Source organism: Panthera tigris, chromosome X (genome assembly GCF_018350195.1).
Source record: "Panthera tigris isolate Pti1 chromosome X, P.tigris_Pti1_mat1.1, whole genome shotgun sequence".
In the NCBI taxonomy this organism is placed as follows: Eukaryota; Metazoa; Chordata; class Mammalia; order Carnivora; family Felidae; genus Panthera; species Panthera tigris.
In genome coordinates this window covers 70,198,404-70,225,807 of record NC_056677.1, presented here as the reverse complement: position 1 = coordinate 70,225,807, position 27,404 = coordinate 70,198,404, and the positions used below count along the sequence as shown (strand labels likewise).

The window sequence follows — 27,404 nt, the reverse complement described above, 5'->3', positions numbered from 1 at the left end:
ACTGTTAGCACTCTGATGCTCACTGAAGTTAGTTTACACTGAGGGTTGTGGAAAAGAAATGGTACCTGACCCTCTCATCTCAGGAGGGGGAATTTGCACCTGCCTCTGTTCTGGAAGCTCTCCCAGAAAGAGTGAACAATCTCATGTGTCCCAGGCATCCCTCAGATCCCTGCCTTCACCCTGTGTCTAGGCCATCTGCTCACCGGGCAGCTCCATGCACCTCTGTTATATCCCATGGAAGCCTGTTGAGTTTTAAAACTCCAAGTTTAGGGACCTGGTGTGGCTGGGTCCCACATTGGTCCTCTGGGGGAGGGTCTCACCATGCTGGAACTGATGCAGGTTTGTCCCAGAAGGGCAGTCACACCAAAGTGCAAGGGGGTGGATTTGGAATAAAGTGCAGGAAATAACCAGTATGCAGGTTAGCCACCCTCAGCAGGTATCTCTGCACCTATGTTGGTGGGCAGGGGAGGGTAATGATGCCTGCTGGCTCTTTTGTCCCTGAAGAGGCAATGCACCTCTCCCAGATGTTCTCCATGAAGGGGGAACCATCTCTCTTGGTGCATCCCAAGTGGTCCTCAGATTGTGCCATCCACTACCAGGCTATCTGCTCTCCTTCTCCACAGGAGCACTGCAGTGCCAGCTGGGCTCCATATGAACCACATTGTGGACTTCTAAAACTCCTGTCTTTGAGCCCCGTTGCTTGTAAAAACTCATGAAAACCAACCCCTTTCATTTTCTCAATGTCTTTAGGGAAGTATTTTCCTTGTGCAATCCCCTGTGCACTCTTCTCTCTCTCACCTCTCCCCATGACCAGGGCTCCCTCCTCTCCATAATATCCATGATCCTTTTCTCTCAAAATCACATCTCCACACCTCCTTCCTTCCACGATGTGGCATTTTCTCTCCCTCGGGTTGTGCGTTTTGTTGGTCCTCAGATTGATTTCTTGAGTGTTCATAATGATTTGATATTTATCTAGCTGTGTTTGATGGACGAGGGAAGTCTAAGGTACTCCTACTACTCCATCATCTTCCCAGATGTGTCTATTTAGTTAAAGCTTTGTGTTTCAAGTATCAAATCAATACACATTTCCTGAAGACCAAAAGAAATCTTATGAGACAGGAGTTTCTCAAAAAAACTGAAGAGCAGGAATGATACTGAGCCTCATGGAGGACTGGATCATGAAATTAGGAACTTCTCAGAAACCAATGCTAGCTAGGTCCACCTGTCTCATCATTGTTTCTTTCTTTGCAAACTGACTTTGCTCCCCTGGCCACATGGTAGAAAATATAGCTTCTCATAGCTAAAGAGATTTTGCATTATGGGTCAGCCACTCAGAAAGTCAAACACTTAATGGGTACCAATTCCAAAATGCATTAGGGGCCTGATTCCACCTGATTGAAGCTACCATGGCCAGAGGAGCAGTGCTATGCAGGAGATGCATGGTCATGTGGTGTTTTGTTTAGGTACAGTAGATATAAGGATGAATAGCAGCATACCTACCCTCAAGTTGTTCACTATCTAGGATACAAGAATGAAATCAGAAAACTTGAAACTCAATGAGATAAGGGCTTTATGAACGGTACTGTGGGGAGCTCAGAGGGAAAAATCTTTGCCAAATGAGGTTGCTGAAGTGTTAGTAGTTAAACTAACATTAAATTTGGGTTTTAAAGGCAGAATAGAAAGTTTATTGGAGGAAAAAGGGTGTAGTGGTAGCAGAGAGGTGAAGGAATTCCAGAAAAGAAATGATATATGCAATAAGCCAAAGAGTGAAGATCCTGAGGAGTTCATTGTGACTGAAAATTAGAGTGTGAGGAGGAGAGAGAGGTAGAGTGATAGGAGATGAAGGCAAAAGGAAACAATGTTTTTGGGGGATGGTGGTCTCATATGCAATGCTAAAGAAGTCAGATTTTACTTAGTATGTAAAGGTTTTTAAGGAGAGAAGTGACATGATTAGGGCTATTATTTGTATTTAAGTGAAACTGGACTACTAGGGCAGGTAGATACAGCTCATTATTATGAGAAAGAATATAATCTTATTACTAGTAGATCATAAACATGTTTCAGTGCATGAAGAATTCAGAGGAGAGGAGCAACCCAAATCTGTGTGACCTTGGACAAGTCATTTTATCTCTGTGATTCAGTTTCATCAAGAACCTAATCTGTAAAATAGAGAATGATAATAGTACCTACATGTTGTTTTGAGATTAAAAGTGTTAATAGTTCCTGGTACATAGTAGGCACTGCAAGTGTTACCCTTCATTTCTTTTCCTACCCTTTGCTGGCCCTCATAGTCCCAAGCCACACCCTCTCACAACCATATTTGGTGCAGGCTAGGGATGTGCCCTCAAGGGCTTCATTTTCACTTAACTTTGGTGTGTTGTTATGCTAAATAACTCCTCACCTTGTGTCAGCATGAGAAGGAATTCATGCAGTGGTTTCTTCCTCAATAGGTAATTGGAATAGAATGGGGAGCCGTGTCAAGACCAATGAGAACAATGGGTTGTGGGAATAGAAAGGAGGGAGCCATGATCAGGAAAATATTTCTGAGATAGAAAATATTTCTGAGATAGAACCAAAAAGATTTTGTGTCCAACTGAATATGGGAACTGAGGAGTGAGAAGTTGTGATTTTACATGTATGTAAGCAAGATAAATAGATCTTTTTCTACTACTTTATCAACTATTTTAATTTTTAAAAAAACAATAGTAGATGGTAGCTACACTTGTGGTGAGCATAGGATAACCTATAGAGATGTTGAATACTTACGTTGTACACCTGAAACTAATGTAACGAGTTAACTGTACTTAAAAAAAAAAAAAAAAACTGTGCACATTTCAATTGACTTTTCATTTGTTCCATTGGTAGCTCTAATTGGAGAAAAACAACTGAAGTGATCTCCACTCAGTAGTAGCCTGAATGGGGGATCTACTGTGCCATTAGCAACAATTGTTAGAACAACAGTTGCTTACAGCTAAACTATATTGTTAGTATAGGAAATAAGACTGAAATTTGATATGGATAATTGGGGCATGTTATGTTTTACAATATATGTGTTCAGCTTAGTTTCCCCAAAATACGATTATGTTCAACAGATTCCCATAGAGTAGTGGTCACAAGCCCAAATGTGTATAGACACCAGAGAGGTTTCATGTTGGAAATTAGTAGCAGTCTCCATGTTGCAACATCTGAAAACATGAGTAAAAAGAAACATTTTAGAGGTTAAAAAGCATGAAAATGTTATCATTGATATTTATCAACAAAGTACAAAATAAAGCAGGTTTTCAGAGTTGCATGAGTATCACTTTCCCCACTCCATCTGACTCAATAATGCTATTTTCATTTTCAATTTGAGAGACAGAGGCTGTAAACATGTTTATTTTTTCCAAACTTGCCCTTGTGCCAAAGAGTTTGCTCAGCAAGATTCTTTCTCTCTGACCCTAGAAGCCACTGACCTAAGGTAATAAATTCAAATATGTGATTTTTGTAGCCCATGGTTTCAAAACATTATAAAACAAAATATATAGGATAGGACTGAACATATTAAGGCCTCCTTTTCAGAAACACAATAGTCATGCTGTAAAGTAACATACTATCTATAGGTTATTATTATTACTATTAATCAATGGACTTTTATCTGTCGTTTAAAAAATTTGCTATGAAAAGTTTTAAACACAAAAATACAAAATAGAAACACTCATATAGCATAACCTAGATTTAACCACTGTTAACATTTTATTATATGTATTTGCTTCACCTGTCTTTAAAAAATCTCTAACAGATAATGCTTTTTTTTTTTAGCCTTTTAATGTTTTTTTTTTAACGTTTATTTATTTTTTTGAGACAGAGAGAGACAGAGCATGAACAGGGGAGGGTCAGAGAGAGAGGGAGACACAGAATCTGAAACAGGCTCCAGGCTCTGAGCGGTCAGCACAGAGCCCGACGTGGGGCTCGAACCCACGGACTGTGAGATCGTGACCTGAGCCGAAGTCGGCCGCTTAACCGACTGAGCCACCCAGGTGCCCCCAGATAATGCTTTTTAAAAAAATTACCATTACGACACCCAGTAGTTAAAATTATCCTTGATATCAACTAACACCCAGGCAATGTTCAATCCCTATGATTGTCTCAAAATGGATTTTTTGCTTTTTTTAAAACAAAGGTTTTATTTATTCAAAACAAGGTCCAAACAAGGTCAGCATGTTGCACTTGGTTGATACATCTCTAAAGTTTCCTTTATTCTGTAATGATGCTCCCTTCATTTTATTTGTGTCAGTTAATTGCTGATAGAATCAGGTTATCTGTCCTGTAGAATTTTATACATTGCATCTTCATGATGTCATTAAATATGCTTCTATCCCCCTAATGTCTATAAATTGGTAGTTGAATGCTTCCCAGTTAGTGCTGGGTACTTACTATTATTACAACACATCAAGAGGCTTATAACATCTTATTTTCTACTTGTACTGTTTTTAAGATTGACCACTAGGTTCAGGTGATGTCTGCATCAAACTATTATCACTAAAGGTTTTAATAAAAATAACCATTACCTAGGTCCATTACTACATTGGGTTTACAAAATGGTGATTTTTTTCTAATTCTATCATTCCTCATGTAATTACAAATGGTGATTCTTCTATAACAATTTTCCTTCAACAACTATTTGAATACCCTGAAAATACAGTTTTTACAGGAAAGACATAATAATTGTTTCTTTCTATTAGTTTCTAGAATAAAAAAGGTTGGTGACATAGCAATGAAAGCAACGATAGATGAAAAAGAATAGTATATAATAGATGCTAATATATTAGATACTATTAGAAACGGGAATAGAGAATTAAGAGCTAGTATTTTATCTTTTTAATCTCTACAAACCAATCTTCTGCTAAATTGATAGTCTATTTTTTTTTTTTACCCCACATGAAAATCCTGAATAAAACAACTCACTAATGTTTTTAGATCAGCAAGTGTCCATGTCTAAAGAATATTTCTTTTAGGGGTCAGCTGTATCATTGAGAGGAAAAGGATTTACACATGCAAGTCCCATTAATATTAATAGGAGTTACCAGCATAAATCACACTGCAGTGATAGGTGAAAAGACTCTCCAGCCTACTAGAATTCCAGTTCTAATGATTATCTGTCAAATGGCCCTAAAAGTCATCATAGCCAGGAAGAGCGGACATGGCAACTTGTATGGGAAGGGCATGTCATTGCAGCTCCACAGCTAAACTATATTAATGGAAAGAAAACTTGCCTTCAAAATGTGATGTGGGATGCTAAGTGTTAAACCACTTATCGAATGTTTTAAAAATTCCACCATTAAAGAGGTGAATTCAAACATCAAATCACTTGTTTAAAAAAAAAGTGTGAATATTGTATGAGCTCCAAGATGCTTGAAGGATAATATGGCTACTTGTTTAAAAATTAAGTTAACCTTATTTTTCTTAAATTTATGGATCATCTCACAGATAAATTGTCAGCTTTGAAAGACTCCTGTTATCTTTTGAATGCATTCTATCTAACACGCTTTAGGAAAATACCTGGAATTGACAGAAAATGTCACTCTGCTTTAATTATTTGATTCAAGAGCAAATCATAGTTCACTGAATGATTTCTGTAAAAAGAACATCAGCAGTCTCTTATCTATTTCAAGTAAGTTGTTAGGGATTCAACCACCATAGAGAAAAACATTTCATGTTCTCATTCACCAAGTAAATATAAAAAACAATTCATATTCTCATATACTAAGTGAGATGTGAAAACAGTTTGTAGGCAATCAATGTACTATAAAACCATAGTTCATGCCTCACAGCACTGATTTCAAACAGAATGAGGTCTGATGCTGGCATCTAGAACAATTTGCTAAGTAAATCAACCCATGTATCATTTGATTGCCTTTCTCAAGTGCTTAGAAACAAAACCAAGTATACAGCTGGATAATTAATTGCTTAAATAGTAGACTGATACCAACAAATCAGTTCCAAGACAATCTTTAATTTCTTGGCATACACGCAAAATTTTAATGTTGAAAACTAGGAAACCATGCCTGAAAGGCATCAAAACAGATTTTACTGCCTCTGAAAACTTTACTGTTACTGTGTGAAAATTATGAATAATCATATTTATGCTTTTGAAGTGCATATAAGAAAATTGCCCAGGAGTAGAGATAGATCACTCAATACCAATAGCAGTAAATAACTTACTTGTAAGAAAATTATTTAATTATTGCTTTGAAGGATCAATACTACTTAGCAATCAAATTTCAACAAAATTTTTTGAGATCTTTAGGACTTTAGACAAAGGGCTGCCTTTTTGGTAAGTACAGCTGTGACAGAAGTTAATCATTAGCATGGTCATTATTTTAGATAAAAGGCTGCCAATCTCAGAAACTACCATTCTAGAAGTTAACTATTAACGTGGCCATTTTACTACAGGCAACTAAGTATCACTGGAGATGGGAAAAATTGTAATTCAGTTTTCCTATAGAAAAATACCTAAATTTATAGTGTCTATCTACCTATCTACCTACCTACCTACCTATCTGCTTTTCTGGATAGGCATACCAACCAGACAAAGACACAGTAGCAACACAGGGTAATTGGCTTTCATAATCACTAAACTGAGTGGTATTACCATGTTTGGTTAAAAAAGCATGCATAACTAAACATTTTAAACATATGAATCAAAATTCTTTGACAATAATGTTCAGCATTTTAAATTAGCTACTGAAACTTCTGTATTGCATATAACATGTTAACTTTATTTATATAACTTCAGGCTTATGATTCTACAACAAAACCAAAAAGTTTTTTCTGTTTTAAAACTATAAAAAAATTTATTTGCAGTACTTAAGACAGCCGAAAAGAAAGCTCTTAGAATAATTTCTATTACATTCTAAGGCAACAGGAAATATTTAAGATTCTCTATTAAAATGTTTTAAATGGTTGTGTAATATTTTAGTCACCACTAATCATATTTAGGAACTTTTAAATATTTCAATAGTATTTAATAAATAACCTGGAAGAGATTATGAGGATGGCTAATGGATAAAATAGGGTACAATATGGGTTGGGCCATGAGACCACAAAATATCTCCTTGTCTACATATAGATAGCTGCAGTAAAGCTATCGTAATTTTCTAGTTATTATTCTGAGCCTACTCTGATTGTTTACATAAATATGTATGCTGCATTCAAGAGGCCTTAACTCTTAGACTGTAACAAAGTACAGTATTTTAATTGGTGCCAGTGTATTCAGACTCAATACTTTTATACAGTGGGACCTTTCATATTGCTGGTATTGAGGGGCAGGGCCAATACCTGGTGCTTCTAGGTATGTATTGTGCATTTAGACCATGGCATAAGTTGGGTTTTGGGAAACATGATTTAAGATCTGAATCTATTAACAAAAGATATTATAATGTGATTCCACTATCCCTGATTTGTATGATAATATAAAAGGGGAAGAGAGACACAGAAGGGTCCAAAGAGATAGGAGATGGGCTGTACAATGGGCAGAGCAGTTAAGAGCAGCCTGAGAGGCTGGGAAGGTTTTCCTTTCACCTGGATTCAGTTGTATCTACAGGGGATTGGAAAGGTGAGGCAAGGGCTACATTCCTTGGTTCTTTCCATTTCTTAGGAGTCTGTGACCTGAAGAGCTCATAGCCCCACTGCAACTGAAGTAAGAACTACATGATTTCTACTATAGCTATGGCTCTCTGATTGGCAATATAGGCCAGAATGCACAATAAACATTTTATGTATTTAATTATCGAAACAAATTAAGTCTAAACTATTGCTCAAATAAAGCACATCATCAGAGCTTGGCATCTGGAAAAATTTTAAATTGTCATGGTCATTGTAACTAGGTTTGCTGGCTATGTACAACCCTAACATTTTTATGTTAAGTGTATATTAGGGTTTACCAATTGTCATATTGTATTGAGTCTTTAGTGGTTTTAGGTTTACCTACCAGAAAAGGAATATGAATAATTTATACAGTGCTTTCCTTATTAAGATTCAAAACCAAAATTCCATGTTACTATGTTTTATGGTCTATAGACTATAAAATACTAATTTAGGAAATAGTTTTATTTTAAAAGCTTAATGCAATAAAAACACTGTGATCTACTGTGTTGGGGGAGTTGACAGCAAACAATTTGCTGCATGAGATTTTTGATATTCACCTTCAAGTCAAGGGGAAAACAACATTCCCCCCAACCCCCAAAAATCATTTTAAGGTTTGCACTGCATTTATCTTCAAAATCATCCTCCTAAGGTAGGGAGAGTGTTACTATTTCTATCTTACATATGGAGAAAGTGAGCCCTATTTTTAGACAAAATAAACAATTTGTCTAATCTCATCAGTAGTATAGCTAGGACTAAACTGGGTCCATATACAATTAGGTTCTAATTACTTGACTAGACAGAATTTCCACATACTGATGAGAATATCCAAATCTTTCTTTCCATGACTTCAGTCCTATAAGCTTTCCTAGTGTGCAAATGATTCACATACAAATAGCACTACTAACATTAAAAAATGTTGAGTAAATGGACTCATGATTTGTTTGTAAAAATGTATACCTTAATATTGGAGTTTTCAATAATTCTCAAGATAGAAAACAAACCAAACCTCTATTCCAAACAGGCTCCTGCCTATATCAGGATATTTTAGCTCTCCTCAATTACATTTACATGTGCTTTTATCATTGGTGCCATCATGCTTATATCCATAAAGAAAATAGAATTAAAATAATCACAGGAAATACGTGACTGGATTCTGAAGATGTGGATTTCAATCAAAGATCCAAAGTGATAAGCAAAAGCTTTCCTAATACCACAGAATTATTAACAATGCATAGGATCACTTTCATATCCACAGCTATATTCCTGGAAATCAATCCATTTATATTCATCTGCTTATTCCACAGGTGTATTATCTTAAAGTAGGCAAGCCAATGTGGTTTACAAGTATTTTGTGCTCTTGCAATGTCCTCTTTCAGGAAAATCCCCTTTTGGATTTCTATGCCCTGTTTTCTTGGTAATAATGTATGTCAACTGGCTGCTGTTTTCTAACATTTTTCAAACATTTCTTCCATGAAAAAGACTCTGAGGCCAGGAGGAATTTTCAAAGTGCGTGTATGGTTTGGTGTATATCCATTATTGAGAGGACTGCTCTGGGTTTCCCAGACTTCTGCTTTCCTGGGGAGTCTCTGAGTTCGCTTCTGGTATGAAACTAGATTCTGAAGCCTCTGATTGTAAACTGTCCCCATCAATGACAATGTCTTCAGGATTTGGTGGGGGTGGACAGAAGTCTTCGTTGGGGCAGATTTGCTGGAAAAGTGTTTCAGCCTGGACAGGGAAGAAAGGACATGATAGTTTTTGGTTATCAGCTTAAAATGTATATGACTTTCTGAAATTATTTTAAAAATGAAGGTATCACCCTTGAAAATTTCTTTGTTACAAAACTTTATCAAGTATACACTATCTTTTAAAATCCACTTTCAGAATTTCATGACTTTCCTCCAATTCTATGCAAGCTTTCAGGACCACCCTTCATGTATTATCAGTACTTGACCAGATTATCAAGTGTTCATCCCCCCAGCCAAAATTCCAAAGGGAACCAGTTCCCATCACCGAACTTGCTTGCACCTTACAAATATCCAACACTGTGCTTCAGTGGATCCATCCCTCCCAGGGGCCTGCCTCCCTCCCAGTGCTGCAGGGCCCCTCCAACAGGAGACCACCACAGGCAAAGTGAGCTAACCTACCCCTCCCTCCCCTGTGCACCTTGCAGATCCACCCCGGCTAATATGCCAGATCCCATCAAAGCAGCACCACAAGCCTGGCAGTGTGCAAGTAGCCCAGAAAGGGGCCACACCACTCCACAGTGAGTCCTGCTCCTGGAAGAGGGGAAGATAAGGTACACACCAATCTGACTATGGCCCCAGTGGTGGGCTGGGGACAGACATCAGGTATGACTGTGGCCTCGCCCACCAACACAAGTTACTCTGGACAGCACAGGGGAAGTTCCCTGCAGTTTGGAGCCACCTCAGAGACTACCCAAAATGACAAAACGGAAGAATACACCTCAAAAGAAACTCCAGGAAGTAGCAACAGCTAATGAATTGATCAAAAACGATTTAAGCAATACAACGGAACAAGAATTTAGAATAATAGTCATAAAATTAATTGCTGGGCTTGAAAAAAGCATAGAGGACAGCAGAGAATCTATTGCTACAGAGATAAAGGGACTAAGAAATAGTCATAAGGAGCTAAAAAATGCTGTAAGTGAGGTGCAAAATAAAATGGAGGTGACCACAGCACGGATTGAAGAGGCAGAGGAAAGAATAGGTGAATTAGAAGATAAAATTATGGACAAAGAGGAAGCTGAGAAAGAGAGAAAAAAAATCCAGGAGTATGAGGGGAGAATTAGAGAACTAAGTGATGTAATCAAGCACAACAATATCCATATAATAGGAATTCCAGAAGAGGAAGAGAGAGAGAAAGGGGCTGAAGGTGTACTTGAACAAATCAGAGCTGAGAACTTCCCTTATCTGGGGAAGGAAAAAGGCATTGAAATCCAAGAGGCAGAGAACTCCCTTCAGACATAACTTGAATTGATCTTCTGCGTGACATATCATAGTGAAACTGGCAAAACACAAGGGTAAAGAAAAAATTCTGAAAGCAGCTAGGGAGAAACAGGATCTAACTTACAAAGGGAGACCCTAAGAGTAGTGGCACACCTATCTACTGAAACTTGGCAGGCCAGAAAGGAATGTCAGGAAACCTTCAATGTGATGAACAGAAAACATATGCAGCCAAGAACCCTTTCCAGCAAGTCTGTCATTCAGAATATAAGGAGATATAAAGGTCTTCCCAAACAAACAAAAACTGAAGGAATTCATCACCATTAAACCAGCCCCACAAGGGATCCTAAGAGGGATTCTGTGAGTTAAATGTTGCAAGGACCACAAAGTACCAGAGACCTCACTATAAGCATGAAAGCTACAGACATCACAATGACTCTAAACCCTTATCTTTCAATAATAACACTGAATATAAATGGACTAAATGCTCCAAACAAAAGACATAGGGTATCAGAATGGAAAAAAAAAAAAAAAAAAAAAAAAACAAAACCAAGACCCATCTATTTGCTGTCTACAAGAGACTCATTTTAGACCTGAGGACACCTTCAGATTGAAAGTCAGGGGATGGAGAACTATCTATCATGCTACTGGAAGTCAAAAGAAAGCTGGAGCAGCCATATTTATACCAGACAAACTAGACTTTAAATTAAAGGCTGCAACAAGAGATGAAAAAAGGCATTACAAAATAATTACAGGGTCTATCCATCAGAAAGAGCTAATAATTATAAATGTCTATGAGCCGAATACAGGAGCCCCCAAATATATAAAATAATTAATTACGAACATAAGCAACGTTATTGGTAAGACTGTGGTAATTGCAGGGGACTTTAATACCCCACTTGCAGCAATGGATAGATCATCTAGACACAGGGTCAATAAAGAAACAAGGGCCCTGAATGATACACTGGATCAGAGGGACTTGACAGATATATTTAGAACTCTGCATCTCAAAGCAACAGAATATACTTTCTTCTTGAGTACATATTGGAACGTTCTCCAAGATAGATCACATACTGGGTCACAAAAGAGCCGTTCATAAGTATACAAAAATTGAAATCATACCATGCACACTTTCAGACCAAAATGCTATGAAACTTGAAATGAACCACAGGAGAAAGTCTGGAAAACCTCCAAAAGCATGGAGGTTAAAGAACACCCTACTAAAGAAGGAATGGGTCAACCAGGCAATTAGACGATATTAAAAAAATACATGGAAAAAAATGAAAATGAAAATACAAGAACCCAAAAGCTTTGGGATGCAGTGAAGGCAGTCCTGAGAGGAAAATACATTGCAATCCAGGCCTATCTCAAGAATCAAGAAAAAACTCAAATAAAAACTTTACAGCACACCTAAAGGAAATAGAAGCAGAACAGCAAAGACACCCCAAACCCAGCAAAAGAAGACAAATAATGTAGAGCAGATCAATGAAACCAAGAGTTGTTTTTTTGAAAAAATAAACAAAATTGATAAACCTCTAGCCAGGCTTCACAAAAAGAAAATGGAGATGACCCAAATGGATAAAATCATGAATGAAAATGGAATTATGACAACCAATCCCTCAGAAATACAAGCAATTATCAGGGAACACTAGGAAAAATTATATGCCAGCAAACTGGACAACCTGGAAGAAATGGACAAATTCCTAGGCACCCACACACTTCCAAAACTCAATCAGGAGGAAATAGAAAACTTGAACAGACCCATAACCAATGAAGAAATTGAATCCGTTATTGAAAATCTCCCAACAAATAAGAGTCCAGGATCAGATGGCTTCCCAGGGGAATTCTACCAGGCATTTAAAGCAGAGATAATACTTATCCTTCTGAAGCTGTTCCAAACAACAGAAAGGGAAGGAAAACTTCCAGACTCATTCTATGAATCCAGCATTACTTTGATTCCTAAACCAGACAGAGACCCAGCAAAAAAAATCAGAACTACAGGCCAATATCCCTGATGAATATGGATGCAAAAATTCTCAATAAGATACTAGCGAATAGAATTCAACAGCATATAAAAAGAATTATTCACCATGAACAAATTGGATTCATTCCTGGGCTGCAGGGATGGTTCAAAATTCACAAATCAATCAATATGATACATCACATTAATAAAAGACAAGAACCATATGATCCTGTCAATCGATGCAGAAAAAGCATTTGACAAAATTCAGCATCCTTTCTTGATAAAATCCCTCAAGAAAGTCGGTATAGAAGGAACACACTCAAACATCATAAAAGCCATTTATGAAAAGCCCACAGCTAATATCGTACTCAATGGGTAGAAACCGAGAGCTTTCACCCTGAGATCAGGAACACGACAGGGATGTCCACTCTCACCGCTGTTGTTTAACATAGTGTTGGAAGTTCTAGCATCAGCAATCGCACAACAAAAGGAAATCAAAGCCATCAAAATTGGCAAAGGTGAAGTCAAGTTTTCACTTTTTGCAGATGACATGATATTTTACATGGAAAGCCCGATAGACTGCACCAAAAGTCTGCTAGAACTGATACATGAATTCAGCAAAGTCGCAGAATACAAAATCAATGTACAGAAATCAGTTGCATTACACTAATAATGAAGCAACAGACAAATAAAGACACTGATCCCATTCACAATTGCACCAAGAATCATAAAATACCTAGGAATAAACCTAACCAAAGATGTAAAAGATCTGTATGCTGAAAACTATAGAAATTTTATGAAGGAAATTGAAGAAGATATAAAGAAATGGAAAAACATTCCGTGCTCATGGATTGGAAGAAAAAATATTGTGAAAATGTCAATACTACCCAAAGTTATCTACACATTCAGTGCAATCCCAATCAAAATTGCATCAGCATTCTTCTTGAAGCTAGAATAAGCAATCCTAAAATTTGTATGGAACCACAAAAGACCCCGAATAGCCAAAGTAATATTGAAGAAGAAGACCAAAGCTGGAGACATCACAATCCCAGACTTTAGCCTCTACTACAAAGCTGTAATCATCAAGGCAGCATGGTATTGTCAGAAAAACAGACACATTGACCAATGGAATAGAATAGAGACTCCAAAATTGGGCCCACAAAAATATGGCCAACAAATCTTTCACAAAGCAGGAAAGAATATCCACTGGAAAAAAGATAGTCTCTTTAACAAATGGTGCTGGGAGAACTGGACAGCAACATGCAGAAGAATGAAACTAGACCACTTTCTTACACCATTCACAAAAATAAACTCAAAATGGATGAAGCACCTGAATGTGAGACAGGAAACCATCAAAATCCTAGAGGAGAAAGCAGGAAAAACCTCTCTGACCTCAGCCGCAGCAATTTCTTACTTGACACATCCCCAAAGAAAGGGAATTAAAAGCAAAAATGAAGTCTTGGGACCTCATGAAGATAAAAAGCTTCTGCACTGAAAAGGAAACAATCAACAAAACTAAAAGGCAACCAACGGAATGGGAAAAGATATTTGCAAATGACATATCAGACAAAGGGCTAGTATCCAAAATCTATAAAGAACTCACCAAACTCCACACCCAAAAACCAAATAATCCAGTGAAGAAATGGGCAGAAAACATGAATAGACACTTCTCTAAAGAAGACATCCAGATGGCCAACAGGCACAACAAAAGATGCTCAATGTCCATCACTCCTCATCAAGGAAATACAAATCAAAACCAGAATCAGATACCACCTCACGCCAGTCAGAGTGGCTAAAATGAATAAATCAGGAGACTATACATGCTGGAGAGGATGTGGAGAAACAGGAACCCTCTTGAACTGTTGGTGGGAATGCAAACTGGTGCAGCCGCTCTGGAAAACAGTGTGGGGGTTCCTGAAAAAATTAAAAATAGATGTACCCTATGGCCCAGCAATAGCACTTCTAGGAATTTATCCAAGGGATACAGAAGTGCTGATGCATAGGGGCACTTGTACCCCAATGTTTATAGCAGCTCTTTCAACAATAGCCATACTATGGAAAGAGCCCAAATGTCCATCAACTGATGAATGGATAAAGAAATTGTGGTTTATATACACAATGGAATACTACTTGGCAATGAGAAACCATGAAATATGGCCTTTTGTAGCAAGGTGGATGGAACTGGAGAGTGTTATACTAACTGAAATAAGTCATACAGAGAAAGACAGATACCATATGTTTTCACTCTTATGTGGATCCTGAGAAACTTAACAGAAGACCATGGGGGAGGGGATGGAAAAAAAAAAGGCTAGAGAGGGAGGGAGCCAAACCATAAGAGACTGTAAAAACTGAGAATAAACTGAGGGTTGATGTGGGGTGGGAGGGAGGGGAGGGTGGGTAGTGGGCATTGAGGAGGGCACCTGTTGGGATGAGTACTGGGTGTTGTATGGAAACCAATTTGACCATCAATTTCAAAAAAATAAAAAAAAATTAAAAAAATTTAAAAAAGATTATCAAGTGTTAGATAGCTGAGAATTTAAGGACATTCATTCTTCATGTCAGTACAAATTCAATTTCCCTTAGTATTCTTTTTTTTTTTTTAATTTTTTTTTCAACGTTTTTTATTTATTTTTGGGACAGAGAGAGACAGAGCATGAACGGGGGAGGTGCAGAGAGAGAGGGAGACACAGAATCGGAAACAGGCTCCAGGCTCCGAGCCATCAGCCCAGAGCCTGACGCGGGGCTCGAACTCACGGACCGCGAGATCGTGACCTGGCTGAAGTCGGATGCTTAACCGACTGCGCCACCCAGGCGCCCCTCCCTTAGTATTCTTTATGTAATTTCCCAATAGCTGTACAAATTTAGCATATAATTTTAATGAGTCACTTTTAAAATCAAGAAAAATCTTCATTATTTGCTCAAGTATTTGCTTTTCTGGGATAATTGACCTTCCCCCGGGCTTTAAGGAGTATAACACAGTGTTCAAGATCATGGTCCCTGAATAGATAGCCATGTGCAAATGCTGTCTCTGCCACTTAGTAGCAATGCAATTTGGGGGAATGCTTAGTTAACTCCTGAGCCTTGCTTTCCTTGTCTGTAAAAGGACAGACAAATGTAAAAAATGGCCGAGACTAACTAAGCCTCTACATATGGTAGCTGTTATCACTGTTATTAATAATAACTTAAGTTAAAACGTCAAGATTTAAGCTGAGCTTAGTCTGGCAGGGTAAGAGAATAAGAAAGTGAATGTGATCTTAATTAATGACAAATACATACACACGTGAAAGTAAATGTGACAAGAAACATTGCTATTCTATTCTAAACATATCCCTACTTCTATTTAGATGAATACACCTTTTTTAAAATATGAAATTTATTGTCAAGTTGGTTTCCTTACAACACCCAGTGCTCCTCTCAACAGGTGCCCTCCTCAATGCCCACTACCCACCCTCCCCTCCCTCCCACCCCCCATCAACCCTCAGTTATTCTCAGTTTTTAAGTCTCTTATGGTTTGTCTCCCTCCCTCTCTTTTTTTTTCTTCCCCTTCCCCATGGTCTTCTGTTAAGTTTCTCAGGATCCACATAAGAGTGAAAACATATGGTATCTGTCTTTCTCTGTATGACCTATTTCACTTAGCATAAAGAATGAACTATTGGGACCTCACGAAGATAAAAAGCTTCTGCACTGCAAAGGAAACAATCAACAAAACTAAAAGGCAACCAACAGAACGGGAAAAGATATTTGCAAATGACATATCGAACAAAGGGCTAGTATCCAAAATCTATAAAGAACTTGCCAAACTCCACACCCGAAAAACAAATAACCCAGTGAAGAAATGGGCAGAAAACATGAATAGCTCTTTTGTTTAGATGAATACAACTCATTGGTAGATCAGGGTCCCTGCGATACTAGAGAGCTTGCACTCTATCCTATTGGTAAACAAAAGCCATTAAATGGTTTTAAGATATATGTTTGTTTTAAAGGCTATAATGTCTTTCTGTACTGCTTCAATCCTTCTTCCTGACATGCACACAAAGTCATTCATTAGGCCAGAAGTTGACAACTATGGCCCACAGGTCAAATCCAGCCTGTTTTTTTGTAAATAAAGTTTTATTGGAACACAGCCACTCTCATTCATTTGTCTATTTTCTATAGCTGTTTTTGCACTGCAATGGCAGGGTTGAGTAGATGCCAAAGGGATGACAGGGATTGCAAAATCTAAACTATTTACCATCTGGCTATCTACAGTTGGTAGACTCCTGCATTAGGTAATTAAAATTGACATTCCTTGTGAATGGGTGGAAGGACAGTAAATAGAAACTTTTGAGCTTTGATGTGAAGTTGAAAGAAGAGATGGTGAGAAAAAGTTTCCTTCTTTCTTGAGTATAGTTCAAGGGTACTATTTTTGGATATGTCATTTTACGATGACTATTTTGAAATGAAATATTTGAGATGCCTGCTTCATTCCCTACTCCAGGAACTTACCATTATGTTTGCTGGAGACACTTAGCACCTAGAAGTAGGAGGACTGAGGTCAGTCAGAGCTTCCATCTCACAATTCAGTTCCTCTAATGGTCTTTTTGTCTTTTATCTCAACCTTGTCTTTCTATAGAACTTCTCTCTCCCCCTCACTTCCTTTCACTCTCTGCATGCAATCAATGACTAAATCATGACAATCTTCTTTCCTACTTCTTGACTCCATTTTTTTCCTTCCCTCTAGCCATAGCCCAGGCATACATTTTCTTTCCATTAGACAATAGCAATATCTCAGAACCGGACTGGTCACCTTGCCTTGAGGGTTCCCTCAGGTAATCCATCTCTATGCTGCCTTCAGAAGGGTCTATGGAAATGAAATTCTGTTTATGCCATTTTCTGGCTTAAAACATTTCAATGACTCCACACTTCTAACAAGATAAAAATCCAAGATCCTTGTTATGGCATACAAAACTCTACAGGCCTACTTCTCTGGCCTTATCATTTATTTAATCTCGTTTTCACCTTTCAGACCTTTTGCTTCACTAATACCTATCTATGGGTGCTGCCTTAAACACACCATGATGTTTATATCCTGGATTGGTGTAGATGTTGGAATGTTTCAATTATCTTCCATTTGTATGGGGAATTGCTACTCATCTTTTATATCTCTCTATGTAAAGTTCTTTGACTCCTAAATAGAGCTCATGGCTCCTCTGTTTTATTTTTGAACTTTGACATTATTCTATTATTGCATATACTGCACTGCACTGTCATTTGTTTACATGTTCTTCTCCTTAGTAGACAGTGATTCCTCCAGGGATGAAAAGGACTGGGTTTCATTCAACTATTCCTGGTGTGGAATAGAATCCCAATATACATTTTTTAACAAACTGAAAAATTTTAAAAACTGTATATTGTAGAAATGTTGAATATAATACTTAATACTACTTCTTTACTTCTACTCCAGTTCCTCTGTATCTCTCTCACACCTTGTCTCCCTTTTGTTACCTCCCTATAGGATACATTTTCCCCTGGACCTCAGGCCCTGTGGCTGGATCCCACCCTCTCTTTCCATATATCCTTGTCACATTCTGTCTCCTAGAATTGCCAACCAATCGCAGGCACCACCCTTATTTGTGTTCTACCTGCTGGTGCAACTCTCACCATCAGCCCATCTGCCACTGGCCCTCACTAATGCCAATTTCCTACGGCCAGCCTCCAGCCCTTACAGTCTTTCCTCTAATTGCTGGAACCTCTAAGGGTCAACTGCCATGTTCTGGAAGGTCTATCTAATGCTTCTTGGTCTGCTGCATTTTATTTGCTAACTAAGCCTCGATTGTGAGAGTTGTCATAAAGAGGCTAATTCATAGTGAATTGTTAGCTTTTAAATCCTTCTTGCCCTTTTTAAGCCAAAAGTTAGCTTAAAGGGTAGTTTCAGGTGGCTAAAGACATTAAAAAGGCATAATTATGTGATGACTCGGCTTCTTTATACTGGGAAGTATAGAAAGGACACACTGAGTTATTGAAGACATTCTTATGTTTATTTAACACACATCTGCACAAAACATAAAAAAATGTCAATCTAGCAGTTTAATGTATTTAGAATAATGTATCCACATTAACAAGATGAAAGTAGCACAGCACACTAGATGAATGTACAAGCACTGGGGTCCAACAGACTTGAGTTTAAGTTTTGGCTCGCAAATTACCAGCTATGTGATCTTTGGACAAGTTATTTAGCCCCTGTTGGGTCTTAGTTTCCTCATCTGTAAAATGGCCATGTCACAGATACTCATATGGTTGTGAGGACCAAATGAAATAATATATATATGATGGTACACAGAAAATGCTCAATGAATGGTGGCTTTACAAAATGTGACACCTAAAATCGCCCTCTCCCTCAATGGCATGAGAAAGTGAAGGATAATGCAATATGTGAGCAACTTGATAGGCCATATGATCTATAAAACTATAAACTTCAACTTACAAATTCTGTACCAAAAGTCATAAACAAATTGCTAATATGCCATAAAGACAACATTCTAAATGGTGGTTTTAGGCTGCCCACATCAGCTAATTTAAACCATTTTACACTTGAAATATAATACAAAGTATACAGTACTATATAATTATTCTTGTTCTCATGGTAGTGGCACTTCCTAGGGGATGGGGGCTCCTGAAGGAGGAGAGCTATCAATGATCTTGGGAGTAGAGAACAATAGACCAGTCTGCTCATCAGTATGTGTGGATAAATGAGACACTACTTGTATTAAGAAAAGAGATATCATATGTCATTTTCAGAAAAAAAAATTGAAGTAACAAACTATAAGAAAAACCAGATTCTTTCTTTCACAGAAAGAATCACAATTATCACTTGGGCTAGCATCATTGTGGTGATAATAGAGAATGTCTTAGTGTGCTCTTGCACACTTTAACTTGTATTAAACAGAGATCACTTTATATTTTTAGTATGTTTTCAAATCATAAATAGTTCCATATGAACACAAGGGTGATAAGACTATGCTATTCAACATCTATACATTTACAAATAAGAAAAGCAGATGCAAACTTGCTAACAGGTAAAATAAAGCATTTTATTTGTAAAAAAGGGAATCTGCTGGTGCTTATGTTTGGTATATAGCCTAAAGCCTTAGGTGATGTTCTAAGAGCTTTTATAGACAATTTAGAAAACAAAAGTAATCAATTAGTGAGTGGGTTAAACATATGATGAAATACTGGAATTAGAATAGTTTATCTGAATACACTAGCTATTTATAAATATTATTACTGATGCCCTTTAAAGTAGGTATTACTTCTCCCCAAAGTGATGTGAGGCTAAAGGTATATAACAATTAAAACTATTCATATTTAATAGCATATAATTAGTGCCAGAAGTAGCATTATTATTGTTTTTTATTATTATAACATTGAAGTGTATCTTCTGAGGAAGCAAGTTACTTCATAACAAAATTATTCTTTAATTATAATCTTTTAGCTGATAGTTTAGATTACATTAGCACTTGTATAATAAGCCGTTATGTAAAATGCCTTCCATTTTGGCTAAAAAAACATTAAAGTTCACTCAGTAATAAAAATGACCTAAGCTATCTGGCTGAAAACATGTTGGCAATTTCTGCTCAGAAAAAATTGGAACATCAAAGCAAAAATGCCTTGGTCATTTTAAGCCATAAATGCAGAACTGGAACCATCTTGGGTTCCTATTAAACTAATAGAATGAATGATAGAGAACTTCCCACTTTTGATATCACTGGCTGAATAGGATTATCCAGGATCACCATTTGACTTTGAAGATGAGAAACAAAGAATGTGGCAAAAACTACAGATGCATGGGGTCATGGCCTTGCCATTGTGACTAAAAATTAAAGGGTCAATGAAGCCATTTGCTCCTATGAGATCCCTGCCACTAGTAGGATTGAAAATTCTATCTGTGGTCTTAAAACAATGTTAAATTATCCATTTATTGATTCAATAGATATGCCAACTATATCTGTGAAAAGTGTAGACTTGTGCCTCAAAAAATATATTTTCTGTTCTTTTCCTGTCAAGTGCAGAGAAATGTATTTATATATGCACATAGATCTTCATCTGAATGGAATCATAGTTCACTCTTAGCAGCTTTTCTCAGCCTGCGCTATACCAGTTCATAGCCTTGTCCAGAAGTGCTGTCACAAAATTCCACCTTGATTTAGCATATTCCTCAGCAGCTATGACAGTAGCTTTTGGAACACCAGCTTGTGTCAAAACATTAAAGGAATCATGTTAACTGTGAGAAACTAAGTTACATGATCTTTTCCAAAATAAAAAAAAATGGGTTAAGACCATTTAAAAATTACATTTTGTATGCAATTACTTACTGACTTAGTTATACTCCTTTTGAAATGACTCAGAAGTTAACAAAGAAAAACGGTTCATGTATTTCAAAATAACAAGAGGCCAACAGTTTAAATTAGAAGCAAAATTTCTTTGGAAAACTGGCATTATAAATTCATTTTTCAGAATCTGTATTTCTAACATCTTCCATCCTTATTCCCACAATGGAACTCCTAAATTCTTTCTTGCAATTCATTATTGTAGTCAAGAATGTGAAAATATTGAATACTATATTTCAAGTATATTTAAAGAAACTTTGTCATTCATAGGAAAAAGTTTGGGGGCAAATTACAGAGGTAGTATTAAATGACAGAGATGCTTTTATAGTCTTTTTTCTCACATCCCAGAGGAAAAAACAACTTACTGTCCCTACCACACCAAGTTTTTAACACAAAACAGAGAAACACCAACAGCCTTACCTGTTTGACCGCATTATCATTTCCTAAACCACAGTCTGGGCCAGAGCAGACATAAATGTTGGATGGTAAATCATTATAAGAGTTCCTGCTGACATCTGAAGAATCTCTCATATTGAAGTAAAGAGCCCACAAAAGTCTTGGTTTCTCATCTTCTTCATTTTCTAAATGTAGACATAAATTTTAGTCACATCTAAAGCACAATAAGGATGTCATTTAATACAGTATGTAGCCAATTACTAACAAACCATGACTGTATAGTGTAGTAAATGAGAGCTTTGTATGTAAAAAAATAGTAAATCTGTATCCACATACTCTAATACATGTGTATATTTCAAGCAATGATGGCTTTTCAACCTCAAATAAGATTACTAGTATGTTACTTAGATATAACACCTATTCTCTTCAATTTCTATTATTTCTTCTCAGCAATATCATAGTGCTTCTGATCACATTCATCCTTAAATTATGTCAATGAAGAAGATAACACATTTTTTTATGTTTCACATAAACAAACCAACTTGAAAATTATATACAGTAAGTCAATGATATATACAGGATTGTGAGATATCCAGAGGAGACAAGTCTATAGAGACAGAAAGTAGATTAGTGGTTACTTAGGGCTGGGGGAATTCGAGTAAGTGAGGGATTACTGCTAATGGGTGTGAGGTTTCTATTTTAGGTGATGGACATATTCTGAAATTGTGGTGATGTATGAACAATTTGATGATGAACATATTAAAAACATTGAATTTTACACTTTATGTGTGTGAACTGTATAGTATGCAGATTATATCTCAATAAATTCATAATTATATCTTAATAAAGCCACTATTAAAAATAGTGTATATGGGATTAAAACATTAATATCCTAAAACACTGATGCTTTGTCCTACTGGATTATAGAAGCAATGGCAACTGGCAAAAAATAAAAATAAGGTTGCGAGTGCTTGCTTCAACAGCATATATATTAAATTGGAACAAAGATAAAGATGTGAGACTTCAAGTTGTTTTTAGCACACATTCTCTCATTTAACAGCAAGCATCTATTATGTGTGTTAGGCATTAGGCTAGCAGCTAGAAATACACAGGTAAAGTAGACTTAGTCCTTAGGCTCCTGATGTTTTATATTCCCTAATACAGAGCCTAGCACATAACAGACACTCAATGAACAACTGTTAAATTGATTTTAATCCTGCTTTCAGGTATAATCAAAATATGATATGCTTATTAAAAGGTTCAACCTTAGATGTATATAAAGATTACCCAAGACCATGGGGCACCTTGTGAATCATAAAGAAAATACTAAAGGTATAACTAGTTAATTAGCTCTTATTGTTAAACTGGAAATCAATGTAGAGAAATTCACAGCTAATTGTAGTATTCAGTTAACAAGAATGCCCAATTCCCCAATTCAGGATAAACAGGATTTTGTTATATTTAATTTAAAATATCTCTACTACGGGGCGCCTGGGTGGCTCAGTTGGTTGAGCGGCCGACTTCGGCTCAGGTCATGATATCAGTTTGTGAGTTCAAGCCCTGCGGTGGGCTCTGTGCTGACAGCTTGGAGCCTGGAGCCTGCTTCAGATTCTGTGTCTCCTCTCTCTGCCCATCCCCTGTTTGTGCTATCTCTGTCTCTCAAAAATAAATAGATAAATGTAAAAAAAAAATTAAAATATCTCTACTACAAAAATACCAGTTATAAGGGGTGCCTGAGTGGCTCAGTTGGTTGAGCATCTGACTTCAGCTCAGGTCATGATCTCATGGTTTGTGGGTTCAAGCCCCACGTCAGGCTCTGTGCTGACAGCTCAGAGCCTGGAGCCTGCTTCGGATTCTGTGCCTCCCTCTCTCTGCCCCTCCCCCAGTCACACTGTGTCTCTCAAATATGAATAAATGTTAAAAAAATTTAAAAAATACTAACTATGTTATTTTTCTAGTTCATTTTGAATAATCCATTATTATTAGTGTGATAGGATGAAGAAACTCTGAATGGAAGAAGTGATTCCTTACAATGCCCCTTCCTAATGCTAAGATCTATGAGTCAAAGGTATCACTAACTTCATGTAAACATATGATAGATGGTGAAACCTATTTACTGACAAAATAAAGGAATATAAGGAATTCATATTTCACAGCTAAAACCATATGGCTCTTAATAAATTTATTGGTTAAGTTTAGTTTCACTAAATCTTACAGGAAGATAATTAAACATACTGCCCGTGATCTGTGATACCAGACTCCATGAGCATTGCAGAAAAGTGGGCTAAAGTCTGGAATTCCTTTAATATTGCCTAGTCCATTTCTAAGCATACATAAAGAGAATTTATCTTGTATTCTGTGAAAGTTCCAGCTCAAAGAAGGGCTTTCACCCAATAGAAGCTGGGAAAAATGAATACTCCAATAGATTATAGGAAAGAATTTCACAGAGATTGAAGCACTGAGAAGGAACCATGAGGAAGATGAAAAGTTGACATAGGCTGAAGATAAATGCTCTAGATAGAAGGGAGTTATCAGGCTTTGACCTTAAAACCCTCAAAAAGACATATAATTGCTTCATCTTTCTTTGAGGTCAGCTAGAAGGCAGAGAGATAGCTGGAAAAATAACATGCAGTTGAGAAGTACACAGTTGTCAAAAATAAATAGTAAAGCTGCTGAGGTTTGCCTGAGAATATATCACCTAACCAGGAGTAGAACTGGTTTTCTGTAATATCTCATTTCATCAATTAGATAGTGTAAAGGACTAAACATGTAATAGGTAATTTAGAATAAGACCTTGGGCAAATTAAACTGGGGTAAGTACAGAACAAAGTAGACAGAAAAAAAAAATCAACAATGGCATACCAAATAAAGGCAATACATGACCTATAGGTACATGCCATATTTAGGAAGAGACTATTTTAGTAACATAGCAGACTAGCATAAGGCCAAAAGAGTAGGAGACTGTTACAGCTGTGATCTAGTCTGGACACAACAAATACAAAAAGGAATTAAGACAAGGTATTTGATTTCTGAGTCCAACAATTACCTAATATCTTTACCAGCCATGGGCCTCAAAATAACACTGTGAGGGGAATTTTACTTTTTTGAGGTAGGAAATGAATGAGATGGGATGAGATAATTCCACATGCCATATACAATCAAATGAAAAACAGAAAGAACATGGTGCAGCAATGATACTACATTGTACACATTTCAAGATATAGTACTAATGAAATTCTTGCTTCAATTCATAAAGAAATCTCAATTTCCTGAGTAAAATAATAAATCATTTAGGATAGTTATACTACTGCTCACTCAGTGCTTTGAAGAATATTCTGGAGTCTGGAAGAATTAATCCAGATGGGTATGAATGGTGAGCAATCACCTAATTTCCTCACGTGTACAACCAGGTTCATTAAGCATAAAACATCTGAAATTTCTTTGGACTTGGAAGGAGGGAAGGGTTTAGAGATCTTTGATGTTCTTTTTTTAATTTTTTTAATGTTTATTTATTTTTGAGAGACAGAGTGCAAGTGGGGGAGGGGCAGAGAAGGGGGAGACACAGAATCGAAGCAGGCTCCAGGCTCTGAGCTGTCAGCACAGAGCCCTATGCGGGGCTTGAACTCACGAACTGGTAAATCATGGCCTGAGCCGAAATCAGATGCTTAACTGACTGAGCCACCCAGGTGCCCTGAGATCTTTAATGTTCTTAAAGGAGCCTGGGAGGTTAGGGCTCTTGGAAGTACTGGTACAACTGTTTCTGAAGACAGAACATATGTCAAGAGCTCCAGGTGATAAATGTAAAAAGTAAGAGAAGGAAAGAGAGAATACCATTCACAACCCTACTGGAATTTTTCAGATACACCAGCAAAGAAGTACTATATCTGAGAAGAGAACATTATCTTTTACAATAAATAAACTTCCTTGCAAGGTAACTAGGCTGGCTTTCAGAAAGATTTATGAAGTATAGCACTAAACAGAAAGTAGAACTCAAATAAAAAGAAAAAATTAGCTCAAGTAACATTATTCCTTTGGCACACATTTTAAAACAAAATAATTACAATGCTCCAAAGTATAAAGCTTCATATCACCATCAAGTAATTAAAACTTAATAATAATGATCATTAATCTGTGAAAATAGGGCTTTTGCTGTAGAGAAGAATGTGCTTTTAACATACTAAAAGTTGATATTGCTCATAAAGTTTCTTCTCATTTAGGCAGGAAAATGAATTGAGTTCTCTTCTCCAGGTGACTTTGCCTCTTTGACCTGCCATGGCCCAGTGCTCACTTTATCTGGTGATTCATTTTCAATAACTCCAACAGTATTTGTTCTGACATTTTAATTAAAATATGACCACTACCTCATCCTGATGATAAAAAGGGACAATGTGTCAGTGAAAACTAGCTTTTCAGTGCCTCAGTGCACCTGAGGACTCCTCTGAGCACATAGTTCTTTCTAAAGAATTTCAGTCAGGTTCTAAACAATACATCATTTCAAAATGGGATCACTTTAACCATTAAGATTAATGTTTAAAAATCTAAAATGGCTAGAGAGTGCTAAGTAATGAATGTGTAATTTGCCCAGCTTGTTGTTTTTAAAAGAAAATTAAATGCATTTTAAAAAGTGAGGAGCAATGATACAAGATTCAAATTTAGTGTATTATTTGAGACTACCACACAATGAAATTAAAACAAAAAAATTATGAAAAATTTCAGAAAGAGGGAAGAAATTCAGAGTTTTTATAAGCAAAGTAATTAAAGCCAAGGATTAGTCCATGATTCCATATTAGGTTTAGAAATATCATCATGTATCATAAGTTTGCAATCAACTTTTTAACAATAATGAAAACATTTATGAGACTTTCCAGTATATAAAATGTAAATATGAAACAAACTAAATTCGAAACTAAAGTGAAATAAAGTTTCAGATTTCAGGATTGTATTCAGGCAGCTAAAAAAGAAATTAATTAATTATACTGATATTAGTTCCTGAAAATGGAGTTTACTGACGTAAATATAAATGCCCCTCTATGTACTATCTCTGCATTAAGAAAACAAATAAGACGCATAGATGAACGTAAAGAAAATACAACAGGTGGGAGTAAATAAATGGTTGTCTGAACAAACATAACATCCAAAGGAAATAAAGATATATGACTCAGCAAGGAAACTGGTCATGATTCAAGTACACATGCAAATCCTATATAATAAAAATCACCCTCACTTCATATAAATGAATAATATCCATCAGGCTACTTTTTGATCATTTACATACAAAATACAGCAAAGTTTGCTCCATTCATAGCTATAAGAGCTACCCTATGAGGAGAAAAGTTAAAAAATTTGTGGTTGAAAAACATTTTCCACCATGAATAAATAGCATAGTGCCATATATATTTTGAGAGTTAAATATTTATCGCATCAGTAGCAAGCTACACATTAAAAGACAATTATTAGGAAGGATTTCTACATTTGTCAATTAATATTTTAATATTATATTAGCTTTTTAAAAATGATAACTTTTTCTGATAAAGGAATATATACTCTTATGTGTAATATCTATAAAATTAAGAAAATTAAAAGGAAAAAAATAAAAGTCCATAATTCCATCGAAACTGAGAGATTTACAGGCAGTCTTTTTTTCTATGCATGTGAATATGTACACATATAAATGTGTATTTTTGCACATAATTATACATGTTGTGTGTGAAATGTGTATTTTTCCTTTACCATTATAGAGTGGAATATTTTCCCAGTTTTAGGGAGAGAATGTGTTCGTTCATGCTACTACAATATGTAAGGACTCTTGCTGAATACATCATATTTCAGTCCAGGTTGCAGAAACCTTCATGATATATCTAAGAGGGTAAAGTGGTTACGTTACCTTTCTATCATAAATCGTTGATTATTACTCTTACCTATCTCCGTTTCGGTATATGGAGTAAACAATTTCTGCACAACTGGTTCTAAATCTTCTCTTGCTGTTTTAGAAGATGTACAAGTCAAATGAACCAAATCTGTTTTTAAAAAAAAATAATATTTTGAGTTCCTGCCTACACACATTTCACTGTGTAATACTCATTTTCAAAG

At 36.5% G+C, this 27,404-nt stretch overlaps 1 long non-coding RNA gene across 1 annotated transcript; it reads right to left on the bottom strand.

The window, feature by feature from the left end:
• Positions 1-6,828: 6,828 nt before the first annotated feature.
• LOC122235456 lies at positions 6,829-27,329 on the bottom strand. Its single transcript, XR_006213538.1, has 3 exons — positions 27,233-27,329; positions 21,339-21,499; positions 6,829-9,351 (listed from the first exon to the last, which is right to left on the bottom strand). It is a non-coding gene; the product is annotated as an uncharacterized LOC122235456 (long non-coding RNA).
• Positions 27,330-27,404: the final 75 nt, after the last annotated feature.